Here is a 10,527-nt window from a genome sequence, read left to right as displayed (position 1 = left end):
TCCACAGCTAGTCTGAGGACAACAACAAAACACACCACCAAGCACGCCGATTTCCAGACCTAGGCTGGGAACCACAGGAGCCGAAGGAGCCTGCCCTAAAGGAAATGGGCTCTCTCTATATGGGAAAATTTTGCATGTAGAGTGTCGATGAATACTTAAGGAACAGTACGATACTGATAACACATGTGAAGTTCATGTGTTACATTAATACGAACTGTGTAAAGTTTATGATCATGAGAATGAAAGAGAAGGAAAATAACTAAGAAAGAAAGAATAAGAAAAACTAAAAGAGCATCCAGCTTATTAGAGAAGAAAATCTTGCCTGATTTACCCTGGCTAGGGACTAAATTTCAAAGGAGGCTGTGTGTGATCTGTGCTCCACGTGAGTATATGAGACCACTAGCCTGGAGGATCCTTTCTTCACTGTCTTATTGTGAATCGTGGAATTACTTGATCTATATGAGTTCAGTAGATATTATTAATATTAAATTACCTTGCTCTATATAGAATGAACAGATACATCTACCACTGCTGCAAGCTTCTGATAGTCTATTTAAGGTAACAATCGTATCTACTGGTCCTTTTGCAGCTTAATTGTTTTTTTGATCTCCATCCATAAAAAGCCTCATCTAGTTTTTTACTTCTAAATCTTCTCACTTTTCACATTTTCAGTTTATTTCCTGTTAGTATAACTAGAACTAAATTAGTCGTGTATTTCCTATAAACATTACTCATATTTGCTTAGTTGCTGTTAATGTTATACTGCCTCTTAAGGCTATTCTCTAGTATTGCTTTTGTTCCCTTATTCTGTTTAATTTGGTCTTCTGAAAAAATAACAGGTCTATGAAGAGGTGCAGTATTTGTGTCCCGAAATGTGATTTGATGAGTACCAATGAAGTCTAGTGAGATCTTCCAGAAACTGAGGGTGACAATACTACTGTAGGACATAAAAAATTGAGATACCCTAGGGCCTCTGTTGGAGAGAGAAGTTTGGAATGCAGCAGCTCCTAGTGTCAAAAACTGATTCTGCAATGTTCTGAACATGATTGTAATGAGCATAGGCACATAGGTAAGCACAAAATACCCGCCAGTGTTTAAACACTGTTTCTTGTAACCTCCTAATATTATAATAGGGAACTTTGGAACTGCCATAGATTTCATACAATTACTGAACAATTATGAATCTATTTTTTTGGACACAGATACCTAAATTACCCATGCAAACTCAGCACATAGTCACCCAATGATTCACTGCCATTGGCTTCAATAGTCATAAAAGGCAGAGTAACAACAGAATAACGTGAACAGATGACACTAGGAGCTCCTGCCTAAATATTGTACATACACAGCTCTGGTTAGGAAAAATCCCTACATAACTGAAATCGGGACAGTGTAAATAAAATTAAAACCGTGGCTGCCTAGGGTTGGATGTCAGTCTGGTGCCTTTCTCATTCCTAAACACAAAATCACTACACTTGCTCCCATGACACACGCACGCTACATGGTACCTGTCCAGGAGCTCCTCAACTGCTTTTGTTGAGGAGCAACAAATGTTGAGGTTGGAAGGGGCCTCTGGAGGTCATCTTGTCTAACCCTCCTGCTCAAGCAGGAACGGCTAGAGGCAGCTGCCCAGGGTTGTGCCCAGTCTGGTTTTGAATATCTCCAAAGATGGGACTCCACAACCTCTCTGGGCAACCTGTGCCAATGTTTGGTCACTCTCACAGTAAAAAATTGTCTTCCTGTGTTCAGATGGAATTTCATGCATTTTAATTTGTGCCTATTGCCTCTTATTCTGTCACTGGGGACCACTGAGATGAGCCTGGCTCTCTTCTTTACTCCCTCTCCCACCTCAGGTATTTATACAGATTGATAAGATCTCCCTGACCATTCTCTTCTCCAGGCTGAACAGTCCCAAATCTCACTGCCTCTCCTCAGAGGAAAGATGCTCCAGTGCCTTAATAATCTCCGCAGCCCTCCACCACCAAGGCCACATATCCACCACACTCAGAATTTTTTCACTCTATGCTTTAGACAAACTTCATAAAATTTTAAGGTGTTGAGTAAAGCAGAAATCCCTCAAGCTTAGATGAAGAAGACAAACAAAAGCAAACCATACGCACAAACAAAAAAAAAAAACCAAACAAAAAACCTACAAAACCCCAATTACTTTTCCTCTGGGCATTTGCATCTTTTTGCACTTTATGAGTAACATCTTTTGAGTAAGCCTTAAATGTGAATTGCTATAAAACATATTGTTAATCTGCTCTCATCCTCAAGAAATGGCACAGACTGATTCAAGTGGTGCTGCTGTCCTGGTTCTGTGTTTTACTTCGGTGACAGATGGCCAACAATTGTCTGTCAAGCTAGTTTTACTTCAGCCATCTGACTGGAAGGTTTCAGCACATTCCATCTTTTCAGAGACAGATTACAGAGTATATTCAGGGTCCAGTTTGAAATCACCAAGGTACTAAAATCAAAATTTTGCCTCTGTGCACAGAACAAAGACAGCAGTTTGAGTTTTCAAAGCAGTAGTAATTTTTATAGCCAACAATTAGCCGCTTTGAAAGAATGCTCAGCACTCCCTGAATATCTCAAGATGCCTTTCAAATGTCTCCAGCTGTGTAATTAAAAATCAATAATCAACTCATGGCTAGACGAGGAGCTGAATTTGACATAAAACTTTCATGTATATAGACTTTACTAGTCACATTCTTGTAGTCTTGAGATTATGAAAGAAAGAGCTGTGAAAAAGTGCTCAAGCATGTTCACATTGTTCCCATCAACCAGTCTAGTGATCTCACTTAATGACAGAGATTCAGTCCCTGAACTCTTTAGAAAACATTTGTCTACTACCACCAAACTCGCCCTAGGAAACCCCTGTACAGCGCTATTACTGCAGTGTACAGATGTGCTCGGCAGTAGCAGACAGCTCAGCTTGCCCACGTAGGCAGGCAGCCATTCCAGACTCTTCGCGTTCTCTTGCGACATAGAGGAGTGTTCAAGAGTCTGTGACCTGCTTTCTCTTGTAATTTCATCATGGCTTTTCAAAAAGGTTGTGCTAAAATCATGAAAGGAAAAAGCCAACTACATGGAAACCTGGGCCCAGTTCTGGGGGAGGAGGATGCTCCCCCAGAGCAGCTGTTAGGCTGATAGAAGTGGGTCAGTTCGTACGGCACCACTCTTATACTGAAAAGCTTCTCTTTCCTTCTACCTTTGTGCACCATTTTTCAGTTTTCTCTCTCCCCTTGTTTTTGTTTTTTTTTACCTTTCTTGATTGCTTCTCTTTTCAAATTTAATTTTTAAAGGCTTTCCCCATCTGTTCTTTTAAACCAGGACATACCTGAGCATCTTGGCAATGCCAGCACAGGGTGCCCATACTGCTCTATGAGTAATGTCAACTGGGAGCTGAGCAAGAAGATTGTGAAGCTGCAGAAACTACACCCTCCATCCTGGAAAAATTTCTGGGTGTTGGAAAAGAACATTATTTAAGATGTGAATTGACCAGACTGCTCAGAGGTAGCTGTGTCCTGTGAGAAATAAATTTTGAGATGCAATTTAAAATAGCAGTGAAATAGAATTTCTGGACAATATTCAGACACTACAATAAGTTAGGACGTACAGAGGTATAAGTAACCTAACCAGACACTGGTGAACGATACTGGCATTGAATCTTCCAGCTGGCTTGGCCATGGTAATGGCAGGAAGCAAAACAAACCACATTAAGAAAAATAATTACAGTTGATATTTATTCGCAAGAATAGTCTTTTATTAAAAAAAAAAACAAAACAACACACAACCTATTTAAGAAATGTTTGTTTGCAGTGTATTTCCAGAGTTTCAGTAGAGAACTGAAGTCACACACTTTGTTTGAAACTAAAGGTTTTCTGTTTGCCGAAAGCTGAATCTGTTTTAGCCTGCCACTTTTAAACCCCAGTTAAACCTCCAGCAAATACTTGCCAAGCCATCCCTCAGGACACTTTTCTCTCTCAAGCGAGATTTGTGCCAAAATCCTGGTTGCTGTTGGACCAACTGCTGCAGAATGGCCACAACCTTCATTCTCCAGTAGTAGCACCAGAGAACAAAAGCAAGGGAGGCATCAGCGCGTGGGCAACACAATGATACAATGATGTTCCAGAGCATCGTTCCATTGGAGATGCCATTCTCCCTCCAGCCAACTTAAACCTATTGGTGTTAAATATGCTTCCCTCTGTTACCTTTCCCTCAGCAGTAGTCCTCAAGCCCTGAGAAGTCTGTGACCTTCAGTCCGATATTGCTGCCATGGTGCCATGTCCCCAGCTTTCATTCAACAGCCCCTTCATGTCTCCAGACTTCTCCACTTTCCACTGTGTAGTACCTCTTTTGTAAAGCGGTGTTTTCAATGAATCTCATCAGTAGGGGCATTTTCTGTGGAAAGTTTACTTACTTATCAGATTTGATCACATCTGGCACGTTTTTGCTAGAGAAGATAAAGCAGCCAAACAATTAATTACTCATGAAAGGTTCATTTTCCAAAGTATGTAAAATCCTGTGGCACAGGCCACTAGAGAAGTACTTGAGGGTACAGTAAAATCTGAGTTTCTTGTTGGCAGTACTTATAAAAAAGAGATTGTATTGTAAAGACTCCTAAAAGTTATAGAAAAATAAAACATTACAAAATATCTGTGGCATTTCAAGAGAAAGAGCAGATGCCACGTGTCAAAATATGCATTGAGATTTTCGCTTTAGATCAGGGAAGGTTTGATGTTTTTTTTCCAATTAAAATGATGGGGAAGCTTTGTTACCATCTAAGAGAAAGCATTGCTTATTGCAATTAATATAAATAAGTCTAATTCAGCAGATATTAATTATGACAGTGGTTAGTTTTAGAAACCAAGAAGATAATAATGAAGTTGATATTGCCTACATTATCAATATTTTATTTTAGAAACTTATAAAAAAGTAAAATACTAGTTATATCTACCTTTGGATAGCTTGCTTGTCTGCAGTTTCACTCTTCAGCCTATGTTTAGGCTTTACTCTTAGTCTTTAGCACAATATGTAAAATCATGTGCAATGTTATAAGTTATGGAAGACATGTTTTAACAAACACCTTCTTTAAAAGCTTCTTAAACAAATCAGAAATAATCCATCTTTTATCATTTGTAGATTTAGTAAAGTTTTTAGGGAATCCTTATGTGCAAAATTATAATTAGAGACCTAAGCATTGACCTTACAAATTCCCATACAGCCAATTAATTTTGTAACTGTGAGAGAAGTTTAAATCATCTAATATGCTTGTGGGAGTGAAGTGAAACTAAACAGAAAATTGTTGATGTTCTCCATATGAAAATAGCTACTTTTCATTTTTTAAAATATGGATCTATAGTTTCCAGTGAACAACCAAAGAAAAAAAATTGTTGATGTTCTCCATATGAAAATAGCTACTTTTCATTTTTTAAAATATGGATCTATAGTTTCCAGTGAACAACCAAAGAAAACTCTTTTTCTTTTTTTCTCTTTTTTTTTTTTTTTTTTTTTTTTTTTTTTTGCAAATTAATATCAGTACTGGGCTTTTCAGTTCAGTTTCCAGAAGAAAATCATCACTTATGTAGAAAAGCAGCAAAAGCACCAATTTCTTCACAAAACCAATTTTCTACCAGCAGAAAAAAGAAAAAATTCTAATGGAAAAAGGCTTCCAGTCTTAATCAAAGCTTCAAAGCTACCATTTGCTACAAAAAAAAGGAAAAATATTTCCTTTGCCATGATTCTTCTGATTATTTGTTGTTGTTGTTGTTGCATCAGCAGAAAGAGGTTACATCTACAGCCCTCTGCATGGGCTGGGAAAATCACATGGCAGCCTTGATTTTAATTACTTGTTTCCCATCTCTAATAAAAACTTCCAGTACCTGTATCCATTTGGGAAGAAGCTTTTATGAGTCTCATTGCAAACTTTAGTGAATTTTGACCACCAAATAAGCTCTTCAGGGACTATAAAATGTTTCCTCTCATTTCCAGGTTCAGATTAGATTATGTGAAACCAAATTTTTGCACATGAGAATTCCTTTGCTCAGGAAGGAGCATTTTTCTAGCAGATTTCCCTTCATTCAGCTTAGCAGTTCCACAAAAATCAGATTTATTGACTTGATAATCAGCCAACCTGTTTCAAAACTTGCAGGCAAGTCCTGAAAAGTATCCTCTGTCTGAAATGTTTGCCCAAGCCTCTGAACACACCGAGGTTTATTTTTACTAATCTATCACTTTTGAAAATCAAACATTTTATTTATCGTATACTTCTGTAACCACACAGCAAAGAACAGGAGACAATTTACCAATCTGCAACCTCTCTCTTTATCTCGGTTCTGATAATGAGGTTACGGCACAAACCCAACCCTCCCAGCCAAAACTTTGTACTGCGGCTCTAAGAAATTCTCTGTTTTACTTTTCAGAAGTATAGAAAAGATGAGTTGTTCCCTTCTTCCTATTTTCAGAGAAACCTCACATTTGTCTTACCTAAAACACATTCTTTATTATGTATTAATTTCCAGTGTCACTTGATTACCAACATAAATTGAAGTTCCTAACTGCTAGTGTAAAAAGTACCAACAGAACACAGTTAAGAAATGAAAATCGAAATCTAAATTCACATTCTTATTGCCAAAAGGTTTCCAAAGTCAAATGGCATTGAAAAAGCTGTTTGTTCCTGCTTCTTTCTCTTGCCAGGAGCTTGACCCACAAGCAACGTAAGACCCTGAAGTCTATGCCTGGGATTTGTCACACCCAACCATAGACCACTGGAGGTTGGACGTCTCAGTCTGACGGAGAGGACCAGGTCTCAGAGGACACCTCCCCTCACATGCCTAACACCCTTGCTGCTGATGGAGCCAGAGGTGGGCTCTGCAGCTGCCTGTGGGCAGCACCTCAGAGTCTGCTGGCTCGCTTTCTGGCACCAAAGCTAGGGCAGACGACTCATACAAGGCTGTTATCAAAATGAGGGAAAATTGTGGTGTTTTACCAATTCACAGCATCAGAGTTGGTCACTGATTTGTTTTGCTCTCCCAGTCACTGCCCAGAAGTCCTTGTCATGTAACAACTGAATCTCTGGCAGATTAAAAATGAGAGCACAATGCTAAGGCTGAGCAGCTCCCTGTTTTGGAGGCTTTGACCTCACATGTCATGTTAAACCAGACATTTCATGTGCAAGTAATTGTCTTGCATTTTCTGGTACACACGTGTCCCTTCAAAACAAGATGCTTTCATAAACTTAATGGAATCTGTTACATACAGGAGCAATGATCACCATGTTGAAATTGACATGTTAATGCCTACAAAACAATCATATTGTTTGCCAAATGCTGTGCTTGACAAAAAAGTATTCTCCATTTTTGAGTTAGCAGAGTAAAAAAGAGCATCAGAGTTTATAACCCCTGACTCTGGGATTACCTACCTAAAAATTCTGTTATCTTTTTTTTTTTTTTTTTTAAATATAAAAAGAAAAAAGACAGAATCTGAATTTTCTTCTATTCAAGACTGGTAGGCGTCAAATTATAAACTGCTAAAGGAGAAAGGTTGTTCAAACCAGAAATTTTAAATTTTAGAGACATGTTTGATAAGAAGTATTAACCTAAGACAAAGCCTGGATAGTTTTAAAACAACAAAAAAAGTCAATGCAATGATAAGCATTGTCCAATGTTTATTTTGGAACTTCTGCTTCCCAAGAAAGTGTCAATATATTGGACTTTCTGGAACAAGCCTTTTATCGGAGCAGTCCAATTCATCACTTCCACCTTAATATCTGTGTTGAAATTTTTCATCTTTTCTTTGTAACATAATTAACTTGATACACTCACGAACTACAAGCCTGGTCTTACACGCTTTGAAGTCAGTAGGAGTATTATTTCTGCCTTCTGCAGAGCAGGGCGAGAAACATGATGGGCTAAACCATTGGGGAGCTCTTACCTCTCAAGGCCTAATGCAAAAGACAAATCAGAAAGTCAGTCTTCATGACTGCACAGCTTTTAGGCTTTACCACGGATACCTGATTTCCCCTATCCCTTTCACAGCGTTATGAACATCATCTCCACTCCTTACATGTGCTGCAGGCACCAGGAGCAACCCACTTTTGGAAAACTATCAGGCAAAATAGACTTTAAATCAGTGCAACTTTGTAGTTTTTGGAAAACTGTATCATTTTGAATGCCATCGCTTGAAACTAGGGCTACAGTTTCCATTGAAGAACCTTAGTGGTTCTTGCAGAAACAGCCATACAACAGTTTCAAGTCAGTTAGTCAAAGGCAGGATTTTCAGTCTGTGTTTTTCAAAGTATTTTGATTCATGTTGCCCTGAGCAAAACAGAAGAGGTTTCTCATTTCGTAAGATTTGTCCTTTCTCTTTATCAGTCCTAGGGAAGAAAAATGGGCTGATCTTGGGAATATGTAATGCTGTGCCTTAATCCTTCACACTCAAAAAATGCTTACAGTTGGGTTTCATGAGTTAAGTTGCTGAAGATAGACAGTTAGTTCTCCTCAAAATTATTTTTTTTCTCCCCTTAAAGGAGGAAAGATGTAGGAATATCTTCTTTTCTAAACCATACATCAGTGAATTCCACATTAAATTATAGCAAATGGTATCTGCGAATTTGGCCAGGGATTTGGAATTTAAAAGTTAAACAGAAAGAGTGATTTCCTAGACTTCAGAAGAAATTTTTTCACTTGCATTGTTGTTTAACATTTTTGCTAGCGATGGTATTCATACAGTTCATCTGATAAGGTCTGAAGCTGCATGTTAACCAAGAAAAAGGTGTTACAAATGGAAATGTGTTAAGAAGCATGAGTAGCTCCAGAAATGTCATCAGCTTTAGCATAGTTTGTGTTTTGTAATTTACCTCACAAATAAAACTTCCTAACAAATTCTTGAAAGGCACAGCATCCTGGTCTGGATCCCCTGAGAGGCTGCATTACTTTCCATCCTAAATATGTTATTTTATGTAACATCGGATTGGGTAGTAGCCTGGCAAAAATACCCTGGGTCCCACGGAACTGCATTGTATGTTTTCCTTCTTTCCACGGTCATTACCTTCTCTCTGGCAGCATCATTCATAAGCCTGAAATTGAGTGTAATGTCTCTGCCAGTCCTGCTTCGCATCAGCAGGCCAGTTCTGCTCCGGGTTACACCAATTTTACAAACATCCATCCAGTACTGATGAGGGCTGTGACTGAAAAGGTTATCAGGCATTTGCTGTTGTTCAATTGCAGCCCATACCTTCTTCAAAGCAGCTAATTGTTTAGCTAATTGTGCTTCAAAACACAGACTGACTTAATCCCATGCCTCTGGCTTACCATCAGGATAGCTTCGGTTCTTTTTGTATTGTCTAGAATACACTTCCAGTAGCAAATTGGAAATATCAACCTTCTGTTATTCTAGGTCACTTAAGGAGTATATATTCGGGCATTAAATATGTAAATCTCATAACTGAGTAACTCTCCATGCAATGTATTTAAGAGAAGTTTCTTAAACTGTCACCAGTACTTACTCAGCAGGATGTGGAAACTTCTATTCATGCTTTGGGTTCCTTTATCTTCAAAATATGAAGTTTCAGAGGTAGTTTAAATGTTTTATAATTATCTATGCAGGAAAAAAAATGCCTGTTCTTGTCACCTAATGTAAGCAAAGGAGAGGAAGAGCCAACAAAATGCAAATTTAGCAGTAGGTGGCTCTGTCAGTTTTTGTTCTGGAAGAGGTTCTCCAGCCTCTGCAATGGAGGTGTCCTCGATGAAGGATGTGAGGCAGGTGCCTTCCCTAACAGTGATAGGTCAAGGACTTCTGGGAATTACAAATAGTCCATGACTTGGAGGTGGTGTGAGAAAAGGAAAATAGGGCAACGGAAATTAGAATTTTGTGAACAACAGAGTTTCTCTTTGGTGACCCAACTGAAAAATTAAACCAAAAAAATTCATTTTGGGGTCAACCCAAAGCACTTGTCCAACTCAAAACGAAACAGCTCATTTTGCTTTCAAATCTCTTTTCAAACTTTGAAAGAAAATGTACATAAAATTCTAAACCAAAACACTATTTTGAAGTGTAAAGCCGAAATAATTTTATTTAGAAAATGTCAGAACAAAACATTTCAGCATGATTTTCCTTGTTTGAGCTATAACTATTGACTGAATTGAAAATCAGCTTGCCTGACAGGAACTACATCTTTATTTTCTTTTGGTCAGTAATTGTTTGTCCCAGACATTTCCCCTGGCTGTAAGGGAAATCTCCTCCGACTTCTACTTCCTTTGTCTGTTCACAATTGACCATCACCTGCCATCCTTCACACACCCACAAGTCACATGTGCCCTGCAAGAAAACCTATGGTGGAAATTCTGCAAAATTTGCTGTGTGGCATTTCCAGGGCTCCAGCTCATGAAGTTCCCATGATAGAGTCTTCTAGCTAGTGGTTTTCAGGGTTGGAGAAGTTAATAAATAGTTGACATGTTTACATTTTTGCAGACAAATGAGTTTTCATCTGGGTTTAGCCCCAGTGTAGAAAGCTTGAGAGATAGA

The sequence above is a fragment of the Falco peregrinus genome, chromosome 6 (genome assembly GCF_023634155.1).
Source record: "Falco peregrinus isolate bFalPer1 chromosome 6, bFalPer1.pri, whole genome shotgun sequence".
NCBI classification, from domain to species: domain Eukaryota; kingdom Metazoa; phylum Chordata; class Aves; order Falconiformes; family Falconidae; genus Falco; species Falco peregrinus.
Note: the sequence above shows the minus strand (reverse complement) of the source record.